Source organism: Bufo bufo, chromosome 6, assembly GCF_905171765.1.
Source record: "Bufo bufo chromosome 6, aBufBuf1.1, whole genome shotgun sequence".
NCBI classification, from domain to species: Eukaryota; Metazoa; Chordata; class Amphibia; order Anura; family Bufonidae; genus Bufo; species Bufo bufo.
Window position 1 is genome coordinate 189,253,993 of NC_053394.1, and position 25,389 is coordinate 189,279,381.

The 25,389-nt window shown below is 44.7% G+C and overlaps 1 protein-coding gene and 1 long non-coding RNA gene across 2 annotated transcripts in view; one reads left to right on the forward strand and one right to left on the reverse strand.

Moving 5' to 3' along the window:
* The window catches only part of LOC121003272 (oxysterol-binding protein 1-like), a 362,083-nt gene that overhangs the window by 307,343 nt on the left and 29,351 nt on the right, over positions 1-25,389 (reverse strand).
* LOC121003274 lies at positions 1,481-24,451 on the forward strand. Its single transcript, XR_005779451.1, has 4 exons — positions 1,481-1,492; positions 3,414-3,421; positions 21,039-21,044; positions 24,330-24,451. It is a non-coding gene; the product is annotated as an uncharacterized LOC121003274 (long non-coding RNA).

Consider the following 25,389-nt stretch of genomic DNA (forward strand, 5'->3'; position numbering starts at 1 on the left):
CTTATCTGCTAGCACTGGCTTACTAGGGGACACATGGAGTCTGATGATGGCAAATGCTACATGGGGCTGATCTGATGGCACTGGCTCACTGCTGGGGGACATGTCTGATGATGGCAAATGCCATGGGGCGCTGATCTGATGGCACTGGCTCACTGGGGGACACATGTCTTATTAAGACATGTGTCCTACAGTAAGCCAGTGCCATCAGATCAGCGTCCCATGGCATTTGCCATCATCAGACATGTGTCCCCCAGCAGTGAGCCAGTGCCATCAGATCAGCGCCCCATGGCATTTGCCATCATCAGACAGTCTGATAGAAGATGGCAAATGCCATGGGGCTGATGGCACTGGCTCTGTGGGACAGGTCTGATGATGGCAATTGGCAAATGCCATGGGGCTGACGCTGACTGATGGCAAATGACATGGGGCTGATTTGCTATACCACAAGCACATACAAATATTGTTTTAGAAAGCAATTAGCAATACGTTAGTAATAGTTTGAGTCTTAAGAGAAGGTTTGTCTTATTAGAGACGAGTACTCGATTGCTAAAATAAGTTTCCTGCAGGCGCCCTAGATGTCATCAAGCTGTGCCTGTTTTGGTCAACTTCATGGAGGAGCTTACATGTGGGGAGGAAGAGGAGGAGGTGCTCATAAAGAAAACCGATGCAACGTCGATCATATGGACCTGGCTAGGGTTTAAGGGGTTGGATGTGGAACAGAAAAATATAATCTGCAAACTATGCCGGGCGACAATAATAGCAAAGAGAGGGAATACAACCAATTTGTTTCATCACCTCAAAGTGAAGCACGTTTTGGAATATGAAGATAGCCAAAAACGGTGCCCTCTAAAAATTTCTTGCAAAGTTTATTCATTTGTATTTTTTGTATGCATACAGAAGAAAATAATATATCGCAATATATATCGCACATGCTTCAAATTATATCGCAATATAGATTTTAGGCCATATCGCCCACCCCTAGTCCTGAACTTGCCGCTTGGCTTTTGAACTAAAAATAAAGGGGAATAGTGACCCCTTCCTACTTCCCAGCTGGGAATACATTCTATTGCCCCTAGGCATAATAACTCTTATGCCGTCGGACTGAAAGGTCATTTGAGATAAGGGGAGCCGGGTTAAGGTGAATTTTTGCGGGGGAAGAGATTCTAGTTCTATCGCATAAACTTCTCTTATGTTGATAATAAAAGGGTCTGCGATGACATGTTCCCAGGTATCTATGAAGGAGCCAAGTCTTCCCCCAACCCTGATGGAGTCATAGCTTGGAGGAGGAAGGATCCCCCTTATTGGGATCGAAGAGGACATTTCTTCCTTTCCCCCCTTTTGTATAGCTCCACCTCCCTGATTTCCCTCTATCTGTTTTGGTATCCTGAGGTTGTGGTTTGTTACGAAAAAAAAAACTTGCCTCCTGTTTTTAGCTCTGTCTTCAGGAAACCCTTTTTTTGCGGTCGGTGGCGTTTTCTAAGATTTTATCCAAGTTGGGACCGAATACATACTGGCCATGGAACGGAAGAGAGATCAACTTGTTCTTGGACATCATATCCCCCGACCAGGCCTTCAGCCAAAGGACCCTTCTAATTGTGTTAGACAGGACCGACGTACGGGCGTATAGTCTTACGGACTCCGCTGAGGAGTCTGCTAGGAAGCTAGTGGCCATCTTTAGTAAGGGAAGGCTGTCCAAGATCTCTTCCGAGTTTTATTAACTAAATGTAACTAACTGTACCAGCCATACTTTTAGGGTACAGGCCACACATGTCACGGCTACCGTCGGTTTTAAAAGGGCTGCCATGACTTCATATGACATATAGATGCCTTAAGAATGCTCTCTGCCTTCCTGTCCATAGGGTCTTTCAACTGTGCGGAATCCTCGAAAGGAAGGACCGTGCGTTTTGCGACCTTGGCCACAGGAGCATCGACTCTAGGGATAGACGCCCAGTCTGTGCAATCTGCTTAGTTAAAGGGATAGCGCCTTTTAATGCCACGGGGAATGATGGAACCCTTTTCAGGTTTATCCCATTCAGCTTTAATAAGCTTCTGTACAATATCCGGCACCGGAAACACAGACCTCTGTCTTTCCCCCAGACTATCGAATATCTACTCCTGAACTGTTCTAGGGTTCCTAGGAATTTCCATCCTGATCGTGGCACTTATAGCTCTGATTAACTCTTAAATGTCTGCAGGGTAAAACAGAAACCTTCTGTATTCGTTATCTTCATCGGACTCCAGGGTCATATCCAAGACCTCAGGATCCGAAAGATCAGGATTTACTGAATCTGAATCACTTCCCACAGTAAGAAGCTCTCTAGAAATTCCCAGTCTAGGGGGAGGGGGCCTGGGGAAGCTTCCCTTCTTTGTGAGGCCAGAGCTGATTGAACCTCCTCTTTAACCATAGACTTGATGTCCTCCAACAGGCTAGAGGACTCAGATTTTACAACTGAAGCAGTACACTCCTTACACAGCGGTTTACACCCAGAAGAGGGCAGACGCTTTAAACACAAGCCACACTTCCTGGTTTTAAACTTTAACAGAGGAGGAAGACTCGTTTTCTCCCTGAAATTATATTAGGGAGAGAAGGGTCAACTACTACAGGGCAACTCAGTACATGAAGGGTGCCTGACTCGGGCTACTCGGGGGGGCTCCGATCCTGAGCCAGGTGTGGTAGGGGCACGACAGGGGTGAAGATCCACTGGACGCCATAGTCCAACCGGCATCTTTTTGTCCACTGGGCAGCCGCCGGCGAGTGCCTGCGTGACGTCACGACGCAAGCCATGCCTCCATGCGTCTGACGTCATCACCCGGCAGCTGTAGGGCATTGAGTCCTAGCATTGCTCCAGCCGACACTACCACTCCGCATATAGTCCTCCTGGACTGCCGCAGGAGGGAACTTCGCCGGGGGCCCCATCATTCATCAGGGGCCCGGGCACTGACCCCACTGGAGGGAGATCCGAACAGGCCGGAACTGACCTCCGGTCTGTAAAATAAGATGTGCATTTGGAAATAATGCTGCCAGGAACCCCAAAGAGCTCCCAGCACTTCTCTAGATCTTCCTTCCCTGGCAGGTCAGGAAAAACAATGGTGATGAGGGGAAGGGGTGGGGTTTTTAACGACTCTGTGTGTTTTTCTGTCCTATCAAAGGAAGTCAATCTTAGTGTGTGCTGTCCTGGAGACGACTGGGGAAATATATTGTAAGGGATCATCTCTTTTCAGGGGGTCACACTCACAGATATCTTCGCAGACACGAATATAAGGTCCAAACTCTTGCTTTATTTCAGACACTTTAGCAAAGCACAGGTTAAGAAGTCGCAGCTTCAACTTATCACGTGTGACATCCACACAAAATAAACCCTTGCCCGGCTAGGCTCTAACTAAACACATAAGCGTATCCCTGACTAACCTAGAGAGCCCTGTTCACACATGGAACACAAATGCGGCTTTCCTCAGCCATTCAGTCCAGCAACTTCAGGCTGTGACACTTCAATACCTTTTGGGGGATTGTGACCCAGTAGTCCTCCCGACTCTGACCTCGTGATCCTTGTTTCACAGGCGTCACCCAAAGTTCAGGCTATCGCCTAGCCTCGTGGCCACTCAGCCCACCCGGCTGAGACCACTCACACAGAGCCTCACCAGGACTCTGCTTCACAAGACACTCCAGAGTGAGACACACCCAAGATCCAGTAGCAGGATTAAATAGGATCCCTGGACATGAGCATGCCTCAAGTCCCGGACTGGAACCTGGGGAAACAACACCTCAATGTTCACATTGCCACATATCTCTCCCCCCCCCTGTTCAAACCTGTGGGGGTGAACACATGTACCAACTGGATGCTCGTGACAGGGCATCCGCATTATACTGCCATCTTCCGGCTCAACGTTCCCGCTGGAAGAGATGGCCAGCGTCACATGCTTCCATTTATTTTGCCAGACCCAGGCCATCAGAGCTTGGTTTGTCATAAACACTGCCTTCCTACATAGACTACAGTGTCTAAGGGCCTCCTCCGTCTCCTCTTCGCTGGAGAACTTAGCTTTCTGGCTTGCTTCTTTTCTAGATTTCTTCTTAGGCCCACAACCTTTAACTTCCGCAACCTTAACAGCCGCGTTTTCCACGGGGAGCTCCTCTTGTTGGAGATCCGGCTGGTCAGTTTTAAACCACCCTTTAGCCGCTCTAATGTCACCTGGTGTTCCCACTCACTTTGTTTCTTTATTCTCTTTTTTCTTTAGTCCCCACAGGGGTTACCTCAGGATTGGCTTCAGTATCAGAGTCTTCTGCTTCTTCCACATCAGCCCCATCAACTGGTTCAGCAGATACATCTTCTATCTTCTTCTCTGCCTCAGCCGGCACCACCATCTCCAGTCCCATTCTTATCAGGCTCTGACTTCTTGCCACCTTCCAGAGGATCTTCCTCTTCCGATTTCTCATTTTCTTCCACCTGCTGTGCAGGAGTACGCTTAGGCTTCTCCAACTCATAGATGGCATCTTTTGAGCTCATGAGAGCTTCCATCTCTGCTCTGAGTAACTTGTTCAGCCTCTCTAATTTCGCTCCTTAAGCCACTTCAGGAGAGGGCCTTGGACTCTTTCTCCCGAGCATCAGCCTCCGCTCGGTCACGTTCTTCGGCATACCGAGCCAATATGTATTTCTCTGCAGCCAGGAGCTGGCCAAACTTCTGTTCCTTCTTAGTTTTTCGCACTAGCTTGTTGGAAGCGCCCCACTCTTGGGCATCCTGTTCCAGCGGCTCTTTACTCTGTTCTGCTGCCGCATCAGCCGAAGGAGTACCACCCTTCTCCTTTAGAAACTTTGTGGGATTTCCACCCAGGGACTCTTCAAGCCCATTGTCGATGTCGACTACAGACTTCTGTGTCTTTCTGGAGTCTTTCCTCTTCTCCGGGACACCAGGCAGTAGACCCTTCAGTTCACTCATCTTTTCCGGGGTCTCTTCTTTTGACCCTTCTGCAGCCTTCTTCAATGTCTTTATGATGACAACTAGTCCCTTCTCTATCGTATCTAGGGACCGTGTGGAGAGAGAGAAATCATCTTCATGATTGCAGCTGTACTGACAGGTCAGGTCATCTACCGCTGCCTGAATATGGGTCTCAGACACTAGGCTGGCGTCTCCCCACTCAACTCTAGTCACGTCAGGTACAACTATCGTCTGGTTGCTACCCGTAACTACGTCAATTTGGCAAGAACTCTACATGGCAGCCTCTCTCTCTGAGTTGCTATCGGCCACGGCACATGGGTCACTTATACTATTCGTGTCATCATCATCAGTTCTGACCTCTAGGGGCACCGATGCGCTAGTCCCCACATTGGACACTTCCCCAGCAACCAAAAAACCCTGTGGGTACTGCATATCCACCTCTGGTACGTGTGGTACACCCTCTGGGCTAACAACATTAACCAGCATTTTTGTATCACATATTTTTACCAGGAGGGGGCACTTCTCTCCTGATCACATCCTGAAAGGGAAAAGGCATGTCATCATCATATACTTCACATGACCTCACATTTCCATTATGCATTTCAGCAAACATGGTACCATCACTTTGCACTTTATCAGCTCCACTGTTTCTAATGGTCTTCATTTAATTGGCTAGGTACCAGTTCTGCGGGAGTTACGTGACAGACCGCAGAAGTGTTTCTACCCCACAAATCACGGAACAACCTTCTCTCATATACGGGCGAATCTCTAATTTTCTCCACCCCATACCTAGCCTTGGTCACGGGCATTTCGGGCAACACAACAACCTTCTCCCCGCAAAGTTCTGCAAGGGAACAACCACAACAGGCTTACCCGCCTGTTCAGACCCTGCGTTTTCTCCAATGTCACACACTTCCGAGACAGTTCCTCGCCTCGGTGATTTATCACTCACCGTCCCAGCAGGTATCCCCTGCCTTCAGCTCACTGTCACTGGGTCTGTCACATAATTAATAACAGAAGCTATCTTACCCAGTGATCCTCGGCACATCCTCTCTCGGACTCTGTCTCCACTGGTAGGGAACATTCGACCTCCTGAGAGCTGAACCGCTCTCCCCCTCTTTATCTTCCCAACGGTTGCCCTTGGCAACGGCATATCTTTGCTTCCCCCCCCCCCCCGATAGTCAAGGCACACCACCAGCATCTTGGAACTTTGTACAGGGTCCATACAGCGTTGAGAACCCTTTTCTCAAGGCCAGCTGCAACTGTGCCTCCAAAGCCTCTCACTCTGCATCAAATTTCGCCAATTCATTTTTAGTGTAGCCAATTGGTATGGCCATTTCTTCTGCCTGCTGTATGCGCCAGCGCCGCCGGACGTACTCTTCCCCAAGACCCATGGTAGCAGGAAAAACTTTCAGCCACAAGTACACTTTTGCTGGGCTACTGGCCCTTTAATTCACTGCAGTTTTACTTGCACCACAGCAAAATAGTCCACACTCTTATGAGCAGCACCTGCTCCACTAGACAAAAAAAAAAAAAAGCTTTCGGCCCTTTAACTTCACACAAGGCAAAAAAAAAAAACTGCTTTTAGCAGCACCTGCAGTCTCAGCGTTGCCCCTAGCAACGGACCGTTGCCCTTCTCTCATGGACAACTTGCCCGCATCCTCCACCAATTGTAAGGGATCATCTCTTTTCAGGGGGGTCACAATCACATATCTTCGCAGACACAATTAGTCCAAACTCTTGCTTTATTTCAGACACTTTAGCAAAACACAGGTTAAGAAGTCGCAGCTTCAACTTATCACGTGTGACATCCACACAAAACAAACCCTTGCCCGGCTAGGCTCTAACTAAACACATAAGCGTATCCCTGACTAACCTAGAGAGCCCTGTTCACACATGGAACACAAATGCGGCTTTCCTCAGCCATTCAGTCCAGCAACCTTCAGGCTGTGACACTTCAATACCTTTTGGGGGTGTAATGACCGGCGTCACGCACAGGGAGGCAAAAGGGAAAGCCCTGCCCAAGGGAGAGGGTAAGGTGGTGACCCCTGACTCACCTTGCAGCTGGCACCTGACTGCCCTGACGTCCCTAGACGGGTTCCTCACCCGTGCGGCGATCACGTGCCTAAACCCTGGCTTTCCCTGAAATGAGCCCTAGATAGTGAACGGGCCGGTGGGATCGCTAGTCCGCACCACTGAACTAAGAGGGAAACACCAGGGAGAGGACAGACAATACAGACAAACACATACACCCAGGTGGGCGACCACAGCAGTCCACAAAGGTCCAACAGGGATCCGGAGGGTAGCGTTCTGGATCAACAACCAGAGAACGCAGCAACACAGCTCCAGAGGGTCAGAATAGATGTCGAGGCAGAAAGCTCTATATCTGGCAACCAGAGAAGTGTGAGAGGGGAATATAAGGAGGTTTGGGAGTGCTGGACAAGGAACAGCTGGGGAGAAGGAGCTACGGATCCCTGAGTGAGCCAAAAGGGTTTGCAAAGCAAACCTAGAAAGCTACCATAAGGAAACAGCCCTATCTTACATAGAGCGCGCAGCCAACCGCTGCGACTTCCTGACCCCGGGTATAACGGAGTCAGGCGTGGTTCTTGACACCCTCGTGACAGGGGGATTGTGGCCCAGTAGTCCTCCCGACTCTGACCTCGTGATCCTTGTTTCACAGGCGTCACCCAAAGTTCAGGCTATCGCCTAGCCTCGTGGCCCCTCAGCCCACCCGGCTGAGACCACTCACACAGAGCCTCACCAGGACTCTGCTTCACAAGACACTCCAGAGTGAGACACAACCAAGATCCAGTAGCAGGATTAAATAGGATCCCTGGACATGAGCATGCCTCAAGTCCCGGACTGGAACCTGGGGAAACACCACAATGTTCACTCTGGTTAGATGAAAATAAGTGTTCCTTTATTCAACCATATGGTGCAACGTTTCGGCTCCAAAAATGAGCCTTTCTCAAACTTGAGAAAGGCTCATTTTTGGAGCCGAAACGTTGCACCGTATGGTTGAATAAAGGAACACTTATTTTCATCTTACCGGAGTGCCGGCCATTTTCTGGATCCACTGCAGTCAGTGCCGCCATTTTTCTTGAAAAAAATAAATAAAAAAAAATAAAAATATAATTTATATATATATATATATATATATATATATATATATATATATATATATATATATATATATATATTTATTTTTTTGGACACATACAACACTAATTTACATGTCTATAAAATCCTTTTTTAAAGAAATTAAAAGCACACAGCCCTATATGACAGATATATTGCGGACATGCTAGCGACGATCTAGCCGTGCATGTCCGTATCTCTATAGCCCAAAACTTTGTGACAGAATCCCTTTAAACACTAGGTTACCATCAGGTCTCAATGACTATATTGATTACTCCTGTTTTCTCTAATCAGCCAGCTATAAATCTGATCGAGTAGTGGTTATCCGACCCTAGTTAAATGAATACTGTAATTAGGAATGTGTTTACATCCCCGACAATATTGGGCCATTCCACGTACTTTATCTTTAATTGATATCTGGGCACTGAACGGGTATTACTGACCCATATATTTTGGTAGCTGATCCCCCTCCCTTCTACTTTTCAATGTAATAGTAAGATATCCTGCCCTCTACCCTATAGGAACAAGGTAGCAAATACCTAATGTAGATATACCTGAAAACAAATGATATATGCCAGGGATGGCCAACCTGGGGCTCTCCAGCTGTTGCAAAACTACAACTCCCAGCATGCCCAGACTGCCTACAGATAGCAGCCTACAGCAGGGCATGGTGGGAGTTGTAGTTTTACAACATCTGGAGAGCCGCAGGTTGGCCATGCCGGATATATGCAGTTGGTACAAATTGGATCGCTGCATTCGGATTACTGAACCGATCATGTGATCACAGTTGGTCACGTGGCGTTCGTGCAGTGACAGAATGTCCCATGTGACCGGAAGTGATGTAGCGGCATCGCAAGACCGTCAGGGTATACACGATACTGATGGGGAGGGTACCTGTGTCCCTTTCTCCGAAACTGGCGGCTTATTTAAAATCGGACTAACGCCCCTAGGTGTGTCACTATCTACACCAATGGGAGGTTAACTGGTGTGATATGATATGTGGAAAGCACTAGATTGGTGTTACAAGTCTGCATCTTGATTGTTGGTACAATCAGTTGAGGGGAGGTGGGGACCGCAACAAGCCAAACTGAACCTTTGGTCTAGAGAGAATTTGATTATTATTTTGCAGCTGAATAAGCTAGTATCGTTATATTGTTACCATTGCTTGTTTGACTACTATACTTTATACCTGTCTGATGCCTACTGGGACACATGTTGGGTGTCCCCTGATGGGCCAGACTCAAACTGGGCGAAACGCGTTGGGTTTGGGACAAAGGGACCTTATATAGGTGTTGGTATTTTCTAACTATCGAGGTACCCTTTTAAAAACATCAACAACATACAATAGAGATTAAAGTGTACTTGGCGTCTGTTTGGACAGTTACTTTGTTTATAATAGTTTTTACTTGGCTATATGAATTCCATCATCATATATGAGCAAATAAATTTTTGATATATTCCGCATTTATTATTTTTGTATATCTAGAATAGGCCACATTATCAACCATAGGCCACCCCAACAGGGTGGGCCGGTATCACCTGATTTCAGGGCCATCCTAGGGCATATAGGATGTTCCTGAATACGGGATCGCCCTTATCGGGGCGGCCATTCCGTTTTGTAGGCAGGGAACAAAGTTTAGGGTGACTAGCAGGGAGAGAGCCCCAAGTTTATATTACCAACCTGCCTATGAAATTGCCCCTTCCTACATCACGGAAGATTGACGATCATATGTACTATCTGTTGTTTTGTTCAATATGTGCTATATGTGGGGTCATTTTTATATAATAGAATAATAAAGGTTACGTTTTACACTATAGTGGTACTCTGTGATAGTGATAATTGCAATTACACCACTATAAGGATATCTCCCCTTTGACAGGTTATTGTCCTAGCTGTGACTTTCATGTGAGTGCGATGACAGTTGGAAGAATACGAAATGAAGTCCGTCCATCCATTCCAAAGCCAAGAGGTGGACGTCCAGGCAAAATATCGGAGTCAACAAGTCAGCTCATCACAAGGTCTATCAGTTCTGGCACCACAAAAACTGAGGAGGTGGCTTGTATGCTTCAAAAGGCCTCTTTCACATGAGCGTGACGGATTATCGCATTTTCCCCCCCAAAAAGCGTCTTATGGGGCGAATACTAATGAGAGTTGCCATTATGGAAGCGCTCATTAGTACCGGAGGACCAGTAAGCAGTGAAGGCTCTGTACTCACCGCTTCCTGGTCCTCGACTGTGCAGTGGCTGCGCACAGCGTGAGGGCGCTCTGTGAACTCACGCTGTGCGAGCCAGTTCACAGCACAGCCGACAGGAGGAGGAAGATGATCACGGCGGTAAGGAGCGGCGGCGTCCAGGAGCAGGAGAGGTAGGTTTTTTTATTTTATAAAACATGAGGCTTCTTGGGGCTGAGACAATGGGGGTGATAAGAGGCATAACGGGGGCTAATAACAGGCATAAGGACTGATAATGGGGGCTAATGAGAGGCATGGGGGCTGATGAGAGGCATAGGGGCTGATTAAAGGCATGGGGCTTTTATCGGAGGTCTGATTGGGGTCTTATTAACATTGGGGGTCTGATTGGCGCTGTCAGCTTAAGTCTGAGTAACATTGAGGTCTGACCTGAGGTGTAATGTAAATCGGAATTAGACTTACCGGTAATTCTGTTTCCTTGAATCCACCATGACTGCTTACACATGAGATTGACCCCTTGAACTCTGTAGGGGCAGGAACACACAGAGATAGAGTTTAACAGCCACCACCCACTCTCTCCCTTCGGTGTTTACAAATTACCTAAGTGGATGCATTCAAATCTTTAACCCTATAACAAAAAGGTATATAAACTAAAAAAATTAAAAAAAATAAAACATTTTTTTTTATTACTTCATACTCATTATCGGAATAGTTAAGGGAGGGAATATATGAGCCGTCATGGTGGATTCAAGGAAACAGAATTACCGTTAATTCTAATTCCGATTTTCCATTTCATCCACCATGACGACTTACACATGGGACCTAACAGATTATACAGTATGAGGGGGGTTACTGCTTGCAGAATTTTCTTGGCTAAGGCAAGATCTGTAGAAGCAGAGATATTTATTCGATAATGTTTAATGAACATATTTATACTAGACCACGCAGGTGTCCTTTATATTTTATCTAGAGATACACCAGCCTTTTCTGCTCAAGAAAAAAGCCCTCGCTCTGGTGAAATGGGCTTTTATTTTCATAGGACCATGTAAGACCCATTAGAGCGTAGTAGCAGGATATAGTAGTTTTAATCCAGCATCCTATTGATGCTTTAGAAAGCTTCTTCCCTTTATTGTGACCTGTGAACAGATTTTCATCTTTCCTAAAGATCTTAGTGGATGATGGATTCCCTTACGTCTAAAAGATGGAATTGTTCTTCTGTAGGGTTTTGTGGGTCACTATAAAATGACGGTAAGACAATTTCTAGGTCCCGATAGAAGTCAAAGACTACCTTTGGAAGGAACCCCGGGTCTAAATTTTAGCACTATCCTGTCAGCATATAAAATTTGCGGCATCTGAACATAGAAGCCCAATGGCTTAGGTAGGCTTAGCGTAGGACCCGCCTGACCTGAGACCACCTTGGCGCTTGGTAGCTGGGCACAGATGTGTTTTGATCAAAATATATTTGCTAAGTGTCTCAGATTTTATCATATCAGAGTGAGGACTTTGTCCATATATGATGCTTGCATCTACTTTACCAAGTGCATTATTATCTTATTTCTGTGATTTTCTTCATATAAAATTTTACTTTTTATAAATACCTCTAAAAACGGAGAATAAAATCAAGACCAGAGCCTACAATCTCTCAGGCACAGGACAAAAAAAAAATATATACAGTTGATAAATCTGATGCAAACGGTAAACTGTCAACACATAGATCATATGTTGGATATAAATGAGCACATGACCTTGAGGGCTCATAATTTCTCTGTGTTACTCACGGTTTGTAGAACCATTGATGAGTCTGCGGAAAGGATGATCACCGAGGGTAGTGTATAGATCTTTGAAGAAGACAAATACAGGGGTTGGTATGAAGGGTGAGTATAGGAAATACTACTCTCTCCCTATTCCACCCTTACTAACCCTCAGCCCAGGGACACCCCCTAATGGTAGGTACTGCTAGATAAGTGTGACAGTTATGCAAAGATAATTAAGCGTGCTGTAAGAAAAAACACGTCCCCAGACAATATAGTGAAGGGCCAAAAACACACTTTTGGGGTGCTGATAAATCTTGCCTAAGAGTAAACCACATATAGCAGTCAAGCGGAGAATAGGAGTGATGGGGGGGGGGGGGGGGGGGAGAGATAAGATAACATATGGGGACAGTACTTTAAAGGGATATATACTATGCACTTTGGTATTATCCCCATTTCAATAAATACTCAAAATTGGCCCACATCCTACAAAAGAGAACGAGGAAATGGTTCTACAAACAGTGAGCAACACAGAGAAATTAGGAGCCCCTCGAGGTCATGTGCTCATTTATATCCAACATATGTTTTATGTGTTGACAGTTTACAGTTTGCATCAGATTTATCAACTGTATATATATTTTTTGACCTGTGCCTGAGAGATTGCAGGGTCTGGTTTTGATTTATTCTCAGTTTTTAGAGGTATTTATTAAAAGTTAAATTTTATATGCAGGAAGGTGTCAAAACGTGGATTTAGTTTTTATACTTCCTCACAGTGCTATTTTGCCGATTTGACGGTTGTGTTTAAGTCAAATTTATGCTGTTTACTGATTACGGCTGTTTTTTTTTTTTTTTTTTTTTTTTTTTTTTTTTGAAGGGACCTATTAATACAGATAGTTGGCTAGAGGAAGAGGTTCTCAGAACAGGAGGGTGTACTCGAAAAAAGTAGTCAATGTTCACTTAAAACAATATTCAAGGATCTTTATGAAGATTACAAGGAGAACCTAAAATCCTGATGGGAAACACGTACTTTAGAAAATTACATTAAAAACAGGATTGTACCAAGAGGTCTGAGGATACGAGTAACTCCCGCTTTGCGATCACGTTCACCACGTTTAATTGAAAAATGGGAGAAAGAATCATTGGATAGTTCAATTAGGTTTATGCTGCTGTTGCTGGAAGAAAAATTCTCAATACCTGCAGCAAACTGAATCAACAGATTGAATTGGCATTGACACTCAAGAACGATCCTGATTTTAATAGGAGAGAGAGACTATTCTACAGACATCTGTAGAACAGTTTCAGACCTTTCGTAAAGAAAGAAAACAAACAGTTTATACGAGACTTGACTACTTTTAGAGAGAAAAAAGCTTTTGAATTCCTGAAAGAAAGTAAACCAGAGGGTACCAGTAGGGAAGACTCCAGTACGGATATAAACTCCTCAGATACAGACAGAACCACTAAGTCCAAACCATCTAATAGGGGACGTAATAGAGAGAGGGGGGAGAAGAAGATGGCCACAGCGAAATTTGGGCAGAATGTATGCATCCTCTTCATCGGATGGTGCTTCGTTTGCTGGCGAAAGTAGGGGATGACCATACATTTCCCCCCCTACCAATTGAGGGACAGAGACAATCTACAGAGGGAAGACAAAACGCAAGTAGATGAAAACTGTATTGTTAACTTTAACTTAACCAGTAGATCATTTACTACTGATGAGTTACAGGTCCTCTCTAAGGGTCTGTCATTAGTTCCTACTTTAAAAACTTTGACGCATTTTTATGGGTGAAGAATATTAGTCTGTTCACACGTAAATTAAAATGGCACAAGTTTTATAAAAATAATGACAGGGAGGAATGTTTGAAACTTGGCGTCCCTCTTGACTGCCTAGAAGAGGTGTGATTACTGATGTCCCTTACTGATGGAGTTGATCAAGCTTTGGGACAAGGCCCATTCACAAAATTGCATCCAAAGAGTAAGAAAATGCCCCCTCAACAAGAAAACGCAGCAATTGATATTGTTTCAAGATTAGTGGTACTGGAAATTGAGAAGATACGCCCCCATAGAGGTCAGTCGTCTAACCTTACACTGGGAGAGAGAGAAGCCCTTGATAGATTGCAAAAAGATAGTGATATAATCGTTAAACCCTCTGATAAAGGGTGCAACAGTGATCATGGATCACAAGATATATCAGGACATGTGTTACTCCCTTTTGAATGATCCATATTGTTATGGTCATTTACAAACTAATCCCTCGGAAGTCTTCATAGGTGAATTGAACAAGATCTTACTTGACGCCTTTGAAAATAGACTAATTTTCCCTGAGGAATTAAAGTTTATGACCCCTAGAAATCCGCAGATTCCAACATTTTATGCCCTCCCTAAAATCCATAAAGGGAGGTTCCCGCTAAAGGGGAGACCAATTGTATCGGGAGTGGACTCTCTCTCTCTCAGAAAGTAAGTATTTATAGTGATAAGATCTTAAGATAGTTTGTTTCATCTTTACCCTCTTATATAAGGGACACGACTGACCTCCTGAAAATTCAGGACACTGCTGTAGAGGATCATATTATGATAGCCTTCATTGATATGGAGGCTCTCTATAGTAGCATACCACATGATTGGGGCATTAAAGCTGTACAATCCTTTCTGGAAAGAGGAATACAGTTTAGGCCACACAAATGTTTTGTTCTCTCCCTTCTGGACTACAGCTTGACTCAATTTCTTCCTTTTTGAGTCTAGGTTCTACCACCAGCTCAGGGGCATGGCTATGGGTAGTCCCTGTGCGCCTACCTATGCTAACTTTTTCCTGGGCTGGTAAGAAGACCGTATCGTCTTTGGAGAGGTGGAGGATCCCTGGACCACCCATATCCTCTTCTAAGGAAGATATATTGAGGATATCTTAATCTTATGGTATGGTCCAGTGGATGCCTTTAATTCCTTTGTGAAGTCTTTGAATCATAATCTTATAGGTCTTCGGTTTACTTGTGAAATCAGCGAACGCGAGATCTCCTTCCTTGATGTAAAAATCTCTAAAAAAAGAGGGGATGCTTCACACAGAAACCTTCAGAAAAGCCACAGCTACCAATAGCCTACTCCACTGGGGGAGTTGTCAACAGCAACCCCTCAAGAAGGGAATACTGAAGGGACAATATATCCGTGTTAGAAGAAATTGTACAAATACCTCTACTTTTGTTCAGCAATCAAGAGATTTGAGGAACAGATTTTTACAAAGTTTACCCTCATGAGACACTCAAGGGGGCATTCAAACACTCCATTTCTATTGATAAGGAGTTATTAAGGCCCCAAGTAAAAGGAACAGAGGCATAATTAGGATAATTGAGAAGTAAAGAGATAAGCAGGCACACTCATATGTGGGTAAATCTAATCTAGTTTATTGATAAAATATAGGATGTAGATATAAAATGCTGGTTGAGATGTAGTAGTAAAATAGGAGATGAGTAGGATCGATAGTCCAAAATGAGAGTCAATAAAAATGTCCCTTGGAGTAAAAAATTAAAATAATAAAAAATAGAAATAAAAAATAAAATAGCCACTATGGTAAAAATGGTAGATAAATACAGTGGATGATGCGCCTAATTGTGGGATAGTCCTTCACAAGACAAGTGAAGATATGCAGTGATAATCTCTGATCCTGTATTATAACAGGAACGGTCTTCCTTGATCTGAGACTTCAGGATGTATATAAGGAACAGTATATGTAAAGTCTAATAGCTTTAATGCTGCACGGTGCTGTGGGAAGAAAAGGTGCTCTGTGCCTAAGTGCTGTCTCTGGCTACAGAGATCACTTACCCACCAACTGGCGTTGCTGGGACGGATCCTCCGATGACGATCAGCTGTTCCTGGAAGGATTCGCAGGGTCCAACACGATCTGGTGGTGAGGTCTTCGTCGTGCCTCACGCGTCTGGAGTATGATGTGGGTGGTCATGTGATCTTTGCAATACCTTTTCGGAGCGCTCCTTATGGTATAGTTGAGATGATACACCGTAGTTAGTGTTTGACAATCATCTATAGGCTTTTGCTTAAACGCGTTTCGGGAGATTCTCCCTTCATCAGTATGTACTTACTGATGAAGGGAGAGTCTCCGGAAACGCTTTTAAGCAAAAGCCTATAGAGGATTGTTAAACACTAACTACGGTGCATCATCTCAACTATACCATAAGGAGCGCTCCAAAAAGGTATTGCAAAGATCGCGATCACATTACCACCCGCGTCAAACTCCAGACGCGCGAACCACGCCCCAGGCGCCACGCAGAAGACCTCACCACCAGATCCTGGAAGGATTCGCAGAGTCCAACACGATCTGGTGGTGAGGTCTTCGGCGTGCCTCGTGGCGCCTGGGGCGTGGTTCGCGCGTCTGGAGTTTGACGCGGGTGGTCATGTGATCGCGATCTTTGCAATACCTTTTTGGAGCGCTCCTTATGGTATAGTTGAGATGATACACCGTAGTTAGTGTTTGACAATCCTCTATAGGCTTTTGCTTAAAAGCGTTTCCGGAGACTCTCCCTTCATCAGTAAGTACATACTGATGAAGGGAGAATCTCCCGAAACGCGTTTAAGCAAAAGCCTATAGATGATTGTCAAACACTAACTACGGTGTATCATCTCAACTATACCATAAGGAGCGCTCCGAAAAGGTATCGCAAAGATCACATGATCACCCACATCATACTCCAGACGCGCGAACCACGCCCCAGGCGCCACGAGGCACACCGAAGACCTCACCACCAGATCGTGTTGGACCCTGCGAATCCTTCCAGGAACAACTGATAGTCATCGGAGGATCCGTCCCAGCAACGCCAGTTGGTGGGTAAGTGATCTCTGTAGCCAGAGACAGCACTTAGGCACAGAGCACCTTTTCTTCCCACAGCACCGTGCAGCATTAAAGCTATTAGACTTTACATATACTGTTCCTTATATACATCCTGAAGTCTCAGATCAAGGAAGACCGTTCCTGTTATAATACAGGATCAGAGATCATCACTGCATATCTTCACTTGTCTTGTGAAGGACTATCCCACAAATAGGCGCATCATCCATTGTATTTATCTACCATTTTTACCATAGTGGCTATTTTATTTTTTTATTTCTATTTTTTATTCTCATTTTCATTTTTTACTCCAAGGGACATTTTTATTGACTCTCATTTTGGACTATCGATCCTACTCATCTCTTATTTTACTACTACATCTCAACCAGCATTTTTTAACTACATCCTATATTTTATCAATAAACTAGATTAGATTTACCCATATAGATGTGTGCCTGCTTATCTCTTTACTTCTCAATTTCCACTATCCTGACTGGGTGAGTCAGATTTAGCAGCTCTTGCGCCTCTATCATTTGCTTGAACAGTAGAGCCCTCTATCCCATTCACCTTCTCATAATTAGGATAAAAGGTATAATGCTCATGAGAAGATCTATGAGATATTGAGAAAGCACTGGGGAATTTTACATACAGATCAAGATCTGGTGGACGTACTACCTCCTAGACAAGTTGTTACATTTAGGAGGGGTAGGTCCATTAAGGATCGCCTGGTGCATAGTATGTATGTGAAACCTGGACCCTCAGGCACTTGGCTTGACCGAAGACCTCTGGGAACCTTTAAATGCAGTGGCTGTATAGCCTGTTCCTTTATTCTAATATCAAAGACATTTAGGAGTGTCTCTATGGGAAGAACTTTTGATATGAGGGATTTCTCAAACTGTAAAACATGTGGAGTTGTGTATCTCACCACATGTCAGTGCCCTCTTAATCACTGTGAAGGGGAGAGGGTGGGGGTGCTATTAATTGCATTGTGTCTGGCAGGACTAGGGGGGGGGGGGGGGATACAGTTAGGAGATTGCTTTGCACACCTGTCAACAGGTGCTTGCCTAGTAAACACAGGGCCATCCATCACTTATTAACCCCTCCCTTGCCAGCCCACCCAGCCCCATTGCTGTGCGTTATGCTTTGAACTTTTTTTTTAGTCCATGAAGGGGTTAATTAAGTGTTGGAGGGGGTGGGGGGGGGGGGTTATTGGGTGCCATTTAACAAGTTTGACCAGTTGGGTTTGAGCGTGGTTGTGGTTGAGTGTCATCCACAGATCCCCCCCCCCCCATAACAGTGTGTCATCCCCAGATCCCCCCCCCCCCATAACAGTGTGTCATCCCCAGATCCCCCCCATAACAGTGTGTCATCCCCAGATCCCCCCCATAACAGTGTGTCATCCCCAGATCCCCCCCCCATAACAGTGTGTCATCCCCAGATCCCCCCCCCATAACAGTGTGTCATCCCCAGATCCCCCCCCATAACAGTGTGTCATCCCCAGATCCCCCCCCATAACAGTGTGTCATCCACAGACCCCCCCCCCCCCCCCCCCCATAACAGTGTATCATCCACAGAACCCCCCCCCCACCCATAACAGTGTGTCATCCCCAGACCCCCCCCCCCATAACAGTGTGTCATCCACAGATCCCCCCCCCCACCCCCCCATAACAGTGTATCATCCACAGAACCCCCCCCCACCCATAACAGTGTGTCATCCCCAGATCCCCCCCCATAACAGTGTGTCATCCCCAGATCCCCCCCCATAACAGTGTGTCATCCACAGATCCCCCCCATACCAGTGTGTCATCCACAGATCCCCCCCATACCAGTGTGTCATCCACAGATCCCCCCCATACCAGTGTGTCATCCACAGATCCCCCCCCATACCAGTGTGTCATCCACAGATCCCCCCCATACCAGTGTGTCATCCACAGATCCCCCCCCATACCAGTGTGTCATCCACAGATCCCCCCCATACCAGTGTGTCATCCACAGATCCCCCCCATAACAGTGTGCCTGGGCACTGAGGAGAGACAGGAAGGAGGGGAAAGAATCCACAGAAGCAAGCAGAGGACGGCACAGCAGACGACTGAATAGCTTCTTTTGTAAGTACGGTAAATAGTTTTATTATACATTATATATCCATGCATACCGCAATACCCTCGTATTTTGTAATCTTATTTATAAATACTTATTTCATTTTTTTCAGTAGTATGATTAAGTGGTGAAAATTATTAGTGCCCCCCATTTTTGACTGTGGTATCTTATGTGCCCCCCCTATATATTGTTTCTAGAGTCACCACTGCCCCCAGGGCAGAGATGTTAACTTTGAACTTGGGCCAAGTACCCTAAAGGTCTCGACCTTTCTGAAGAAAACCCAAAATGTTCTGAATACATGGGGAGGACATATTTTCAGAATCATCTCCCAACCATCTACAGTACATCTTCCAGATTTTTCAAAACGGTATGCTCACACCCTCTCGGTCGCTCAAGCCCTGGTGTCCCGACGCTCAGCCCTCCCCCTGGTTCGGGCGAGGGACTGCGAGGTTTCTAAACTTACCGCCTGACAGTGAGCGGTCAGCTATTGTGTATAGAATGGAGAACCAGCTTTTTTTCGCCCAGTAGGGGGTTAACAATATCACCATTACCGGGTCCGTTTAGAATTTCCTTTAGGACTCAGGGAATTAGAGTCCAGGGAGGAAAAGCATATGCTAGGTCCCATTTTTATTGAAAAAGGCATCTACTGCCCAAGGCCTTTCTCTGGGAGCTAAGGAACAAAAGTATTCGACTTTTGCATTTTTCTTTGAGGCGAACAGTAAGATTCCCTGATTTAATAGACCATTCTTTCGGGTCTAGGGGTTTTCTACTTAAAAAAAAAAAACACATCTACATTTTCTGATCCCTTGAGATGAACCGCTGTAATGGGTAGAACCTCTTTTTTGGTGCCGCATAACAGGTTTTGAGATACGGTACTTTTAGAGAGTCTTCCAGACCGCTCGCAGCTCTCTGTAGTTTGAGGATTTTTTTTATTTTTTTATTTCCTCTGACCATTCTCACTGCTAGGGTGAGGGGGTTATTTTTGCTCCCCACCCTGTATGGCTTGCGTCTGTCATGATCTGTATCTATGGTTCTTTCCACCAGAAGACGCTCTTTGATAGATTTGTCTCTCTGTCACCGATTTAAAACGGACTTTACTTTGTAAGGAATGATTATTTTCCTGTCTAGGGATGATTGCTTTCTGCTTCAACACCCCAGGATCCGGGTCTGCATAATTCTGGTGTGAGCCTGACCCCAAGCTACTGTATGCATGATGTAATGTGTCCCTGAATGCTCATAGTTCCCTGATAGAACATCTGTTTTGTGAATGGAACTCTTATTCTTTCCTGGATAGTCTCTATTTCTTCCTGTGGGAGAGATGAAGTTTCGGACATTGAATCTAACGTTACTCCTAGAAACTTCCTGTTGGATGACAGGATCAAGAAGAACTTTTTCATGTTTACCAATCAACCCAGGTCTGCAATCTTTTACCAAAATTTGTCTTTTTGACTGATTGCTTCTAATTCTGAGTTTCCTATTAAAGGGATATCATACAAGTATGGGAAGATTTGTAGTCCTTATCTTAGAGGAGATATCGGTCTCTACAATCAGCTTTGTGAGGATCCTTGGTGCTGAGGAAGCAAGGGCGGCGAATTGGAAATGATGCATTGAGCCCTCGTCGTCTCTTAGTGCAAATCGGAGATATTTTTGTGAATTGAGATAGATAGGAACATGATAGTAAGTGTCTTTTAGATCGACGGATGTCATAAGCTCCTTCTTTGACTAGGGGACGATAAACAAAACCAAAACCATTTTAAACTTTCTGTAAGTTATCGCTCTGTTTAGTTCTTTTAAATTTATGATGGTACGGGAAGATCCGTCTGGTTTTTGTACTAAGAATAACCTCAAATAGAAGCCCTTCCCCTGTCTAATTCGGGTACATTTCTACTATCCCTGATTTTGCCACATTTTTTATAAAACAGCGGGGCCTAAAATCTTCATGGAGGAGTTGAGGAAAAACCGGAATTAGACTTACCGATAATTCAGTTACCATGAATCCACCATGACGGCACACATGAGAGATTGACCCCTGACCTCTGTAGGGGCAGGAACAGAGAAATGTTAAATTGACCCCTCCTACCACCATAGACCAGTGAGTTCCAGATTACAGTGCTCCGACCCACTACAACATGCAGTGCAACATGCAAAAAAAAAAAAAAAATTATATATTATTCTTTTTTAAAAAAATTGGTATTTCCTCATACCAAATTCCATTTCACCACCATGACGGCACACATGAGAGACCTACCAGATTACCAACATTAAGGTGGGGCTATGGCCTGCAAAACCTTCCTCCCGAAAGAAAGATCTGAGGATCTGGATAAGTCCAATCTGTAATGTTTTACGAAAGTATTCGTACTAGACCATGTGGCTGCTCTGCATATTTGTTCCAGAGAGGCCCCTGCTCTCTTTCTGCATATGATGAGGAAATTGCCCTGGTAGAATGGGCTTTAACTCCTATGGGGCAACTAATACCCTGAATATTGTAACAATCAGAAATAGTCAGTCAGTCTGATCCATCTAGCGATTGTTGCCTTTGATACTGCTTTGCCTTTATTCTTCCCTCAGAATTGGATAAGTAAATTGTCCACCTTAGTCCTTGGTGTCTTGTAAGTATTTGAGGACCGTTCTTCTAACATCCAGGCAATGGAATTGCTCCTCCCCAGGATTTCTGGGGTTTGTGCAGAAGGAAGGTAATATCTCTTGGTTTCTGTGAAAATCGGTTACTGCCTTGGGTAAGAACCCTGGATCTAGTTTGAGGGTTATCCTGTCTTCCTGTATAGTGAGGAATGGTTCCCGAATTAAAAGGGCCTGGATTTCGCTTAATCTCCTGGCTGATGATATGGCTATCAGGAAGGCAGTTTTCTGTGAAAGGTTCCTTAAGGAGATTTCTTCCAAAGGTTCAAATGGAGCCCCCTGTCAGTCCTTTAAGAATCATATTCAAGTCCCAAGAAGGCATCCAGGGTCTGATTGAATATCTTAGTCTGGATGCGGATCTAATAAATCTCCCGATCCACCTATGATTGGCCAGTTCACTGTCAAAGAAAGCACTTAAGGCTGAGATCTGAACTTTCAGGGTAGACGGTGTAAGGCCTAGTTCTAGACCCCTTTGAAGAAAATCTAGGATCTTCTGGATATTGGGCTCTGAATAGTTAGGTGTATCTTCTCCACACCAGGTACAGAACTTCTTCCATTTTTGAGGTAAATGGCACCAGTAACTTCTTTTCTACTTGCCTTGAGAGTAGATATTACCTTTTCAGAAAGACCCTTGCGTCTTAGGGTGTCGGATTCAGGATCCATGCTGTTAGTTTGAAGAGTTCTGGATGTGGATGTGAGATCAGGCCCTGGACCAAGGTATCTTCCCTGAGTGGAAGAGTTAAGGGTTCCTGTGGAGATAGCTTCATTAGGATGGAGAACCAACTCCTCTTGGGCCAGAATGGAGTTGTTACTATTAGTTTTGCCGATTCCTGCATGGCCTTCTGTAGAACCCTGGGTATTAGCTGGAATGGGGGAAGGCGGAAGTGTTTAGCTTGGAAGCGAATAGGTCTATTGCTAGAAGACCCCACTTTACCACCAGGTTGAATATTTCTTTGTTTCAGGACCATTCTCCCTGATCTATGGTGGTCCTGCTCAGAAAATCTGCTATTAAGTTTTGTTCTCCTTTTAGGTGAATGGCCGAGATGGATTTTACTTTTCCCTCTGCCCAGGAGAATATTTTTGCGGATAGATTCTGAAGTTTCACTAATCTTGTACCTCTCCTTGATGTTTCAGGTAGGATACTGTTGTCACATTGTCTGAGAAGATCCTCATGTGATTGTTCTTTATTTTTGTCGAGGCCACTTTTAAAAAGGTCTCCCAAACTCCTCTGAGCTCCCGATAATTTGAGGATTGCATTGCTATCTCCATAGACCAGGTCCCCTGATAGAGGTCTGTGTTGACCTTTGCTCCCCATCTAGTGCCGCTTGAGTCTGTCTGGATATTTATTGCTGGGGTTTTCTGCCATGCTACGCCCTTCCTTAACTTTTTTGAATCCAACCACCAGAGTGTGGAACTTTTTACGTGGCCTGGGATCCGAATTCTTTGGTCTAGTGATGACTGGTGCTTGTCCCACTTTTTTAGGAGCCAAGCTTGGAGGGTTCTGTAATGGGCCTGACACAATGGAACTGCAACGATGCAAGCTGTCATCTGCCCTACGAGACTCATTGTCTCCCTGATGGAATAAAACCTCCTTTTTAAAAACCCTCTGACTGTTTTTTGTATATTCACTATCCTTTCTTCTGGAAGGAAGGAAGTCTGTTTTGTGGAGTCCAAAAGAACTCCCAGAAATTTTACCTTTGTTTTTGGTGATAGGCAGGATTCGTCTAAGTTTATTATCCATCCTAGGTGTTTTAAGAGGTCGCAAACCCTGTCTCGATCTATTTTTATCTGTTGTTTCTGAGTCTGATATGATCAGGACGTCATCTAGGTAGGGAATGATTGTAATACCCCGAGTTCTCAATGGGGCGACCATTTCAACAATTAGCTTGGTGAATATTCTGGGGGCAGATGATATTCCGAAGGGAAGGGCGACGAACTGGAAATAGGCTAGGTTTCCTATCTGATCTTTTAGGGCAAACCTTAGGTACTTTTGAGACTCCGTACGGATCGGGACGTGGTAGTACGTGTCTTTCAAGTCGACTGTACACATCAGGGCATTTCTTTTTATTAAAGGGATGGTGGAGTTCAAGGATTCCATCTTGAACTTCCTGTAAGTAACATGCTTGTTTAGGTCTTTTAAGTTTATTATTAAATGATAAGTGCCCCCGGGTTTTTTCACTAGGAAAAGGTTTGTGTAATAGCCCTGCCCCTGTTGAGATAAAGGGACTGGAATTACGACACCAAATTTTTGGAGATCACAGATTTTTTTTCCCAAATCAACGGTAACTGAGCCGGATGATAAGAGATCTTGAATCTTTGTTGGGGGAGGGGGAGAAAAAACTCTCCTGTATCCGTCCTTTATTATGTTTAAAGCCCAGGGATTTGAGGTTACGGATTTCCCCTGCGGGTAGAAGGATTTTATAGTCTTCCCCCTATCAGTCATTGTTTGTCGCTGGATTTGGGGGTTAAGAAGATATCCTCTCCCCCGTCTCCCTTTGGCATAGCTCCAGCGGCCCGTTTTTCCCTTTACACTAAAGGACTTTCCCTGATTAAACTGTGGACGAAAGGGCAATTTTCTTTTTGTTGGCTTCTCTTCAGGAAAACCTTTTTCTTGTCGGTAGCTTTTTCTAGGATCGGGTCCAGGACAGGGCCAAACACGTACTCCCCAGAAAAAGGTATCGAACATAGCTTCATTTTGGATGCTATATCTCCCCCCAAGGGATTCTTTCAAAGAGATCTTCTTGCGGCATTGGATAGAGCCGCGTCCTTAGCTGAAAATCTGATAGTTTCTGCTGAGGCGTCCACTAGGAAGCCTGTAGCTGACTTAAATAAATGGTATTGAATCAAGTATCTGATCTCGTGATGTTTTATTAATTAGATGTTTCTCTAGTTCGTTTAGCCAGAGATACATCAACCTAGCCACAGAGGTTGCAGTGATATTCGTTTTGAGGGAATACATTGCCGATTCCCAAGATTTCCTCAGATTTCCTCCGCTTTCCTTTCCATGGCATCTTTTAATTGGGAAGAATCTTCGAAAGGTAGAGAGGTTTTTTTATTAACCTTTGCAACCTGGATGTCGATTCTAGGTATTTCATCAAACACCTTAGATTCGTAGGGACGAATAGTAACCTGTTTTTAAAATCCCTAGAAATGCCTAATTTTTTTCTCAGGGGAAGCCCACTCGTCCATAATCACTTCCTTTATATTTTCATTTATGGGGAATACCCTGAACAGTTTGGATTTTAAACCCCCAAACATCTCCTCCTGGACAGAGTGAGGTTTTTGGACATCCTCTACGCCCATAGTGTCTCTGACCGCTTTTAGAAAGTCATTCATCTCGGCTATGGAAAATAAGAATTTTTTTGATTCATCAGTTATTTCCCCTTCTGATAAGGGATGTTAGTCTTCATCTTTTTTAGATGAGGAAGCCTCGTCCGCCAACCCGTCAGAGTCTGAGGAGGATATATCAATTTTTGGCGGAGGCGCTGCCAAAACTTCTTCGCGAAAGAATGCCAATGAAGATCTAACTTCCTCCTGGATCATAGATTTGAATTCCCGCATGATAGAAGGCTGTTCATCTCTCATGATTTTTGTAATACACTCCTTACAGAGCTTTTTAGTATAATTATCAGGAAGTTTAGTACAGCATTGGATGCATCTCAGTCTTCCTGGGTTTCTTCAAGGTTTGCTTAGAGACCCATGAGAGAGCAGCTGTATTAATGCAGGATTCAATGTATAGTACATCAATAGAAGGTGTTGTATACACTGAAAAAGTGGGGAGCCAGCCCCAAGGGGAGGCATGCTATAGGAATTAAAT